The following is a 2,026-nucleotide window of genomic DNA, read 5'->3' on the forward strand; positions in this document are numbered from 1 at the left end:
CTAGAGCCTCATTAGACCATGCATATAGTTGAATAGGAAGGATTAAGTCGACTTGTAGGTGTTGTACAATCTAATCGATTCCGCTCCGGGGCCCAAACCTTCTTAGGGATTGTAAGCTTATACACCAATTCGATCCCATCACAACATAAGTGCTTTCATCTAATTGAGAACATGTTTGTATAATCAACTCCCATGAATCCCCTATGAACCCATGACACCCTAGTGCCTTTAATCAATTGTTTACATCCCTCTTTAATCATCTTGCTTGTTTTCATTGCTTTACTTTTATCTTGTTAATTAGTTTAGACTAATCTAATATCAACCCAAATTGTGACACCCGAAGAGAAGGAGAGGACAACCCAATACAAAACCCACCACAAAATCAACCCACAATGCCTAAATTTTCATCACATTCCGTACCAACCGAGGAGAACCTACCAAATGGTACTCCTACACCACCACACTTAACCGGTAATTTCATTGCCAAATCCGCATTCATACAATTAGTTGAGAGAAGTCAATTTGGAGGAATGCCTAGTGAAGACCCTCATTCACATATGGAGACTTTTTGTGACTATTGTGATGCGATTTCACAAACTGGAGTTACTCAAGATCAAATCCGATGGGTATTATTTCCTTTTTCATTGATTGCTACCGCAAAGCAATGGTTCAAAAGCCTAGACAAGACTACCCTTTGTATTGACTCATGGAAGAAGTTGGCACTTGCCTTCTACAAGAAATTCTATCCTCCGAAGAAGACCAATATGTTGAGAGCCTAAATCACTGGGATCAAATAAAGGGATAAGGAATCATTGTATGAAGCATGGGAGAGATTTAAGGACACTTGTCGTTCTTGTCCACACCATGGACTTAGCCAGTGGTTCCTTGAGCAATAATTTTGGAATGGTCTATATGAAGACTCCCGAAATATTCTCAACATGGGATCTAATGGAATGTTTACCGAAGTTGATGACAATCAAACATGGGCCAAAATCGAAGAGATGGTGGTTCATAATTCACAATATAGTAGGCCTCGAAAGGCCACTAGAGGAGGAAAGCATGAGGTAGATTCCATCACACAATTGGGTGCCCAACTAAGTGCTCATATTGACACCATCAATTTAAAGTTTGAGAAGGCAATGGCTAAGCTTGATGAAGCTTACAAATCACCCAAACATGTTAATACTATGGTGGCATCATCCTCAATTCCAAGTGGAGTATGAGAGAGTTGTGGAACTTTGGGTCATGACCAAAGTGAATGTAGGGGAACAAGTGAACAAGTGAATGCTTTCCAAGCAAACAAAAATGGCACCCCTTATTCCAACTACTATAATGAGAATACCAAATTCCATCCAAATATTTCATACAAAAGCCAAAATGTTCAAAACCCTCAACCAACATACACCCCACCTCCAATGAGAAATCAAGCGCAAAGACCCTTTTATAACCAAAGCCAAGGTTATCAAAATCAACCCTCTTACAATCAATCTAATGACCAGGGCTTTGATGTTCAAAAAGAGGTCCTCCAAATGCAAAAGAACCAACAAGAATTTTTCACCCAAATGCAAAAAGATAGCCAAGCCAAAGATATCACCATCAACAACATCCTAGACCACACCAAGATATTGGAAACCCAAATGTCTCAATTAGCATCTTCTAGCTCTCAAAGACAAAAGGGGCAATTACCACCTCAAAGTAATCCCCCAAGATATGAATCGGTTAGTGCGATTCATTTGAGGAGTGGTACAAGGTATGAAGGGCTGAAGAAGCCAATTGATGAAGATATTGTGGATGCTAGGGACAAGAAAAGAGTTGTGGAGAACTCTAAGGAAGAAGAACCCACCACCCAAGAAGTTTTAAAGAAGAAGAATGAAGAGAAGGCTAAGGAGAAATAGCCTATTATGATTAGACTTCCATTCCCAAGTCGTCAAGCTAAGCCTAGGTTTGATGAACAACTTGGAAAGTTCATGGAGATTGTGAAGAACTTAGAAGTCTCAATCCCATTCACGGAATTGATCAATCATGT

The sequence above is a fragment of the Silene latifolia genome, chromosome X, assembly GCF_048544455.1.
Source record: "Silene latifolia isolate original U9 population chromosome X, ASM4854445v1, whole genome shotgun sequence".
Classification (NCBI taxonomy): Eukaryota; Viridiplantae; Streptophyta; class Magnoliopsida; order Caryophyllales; family Caryophyllaceae; genus Silene; species Silene latifolia.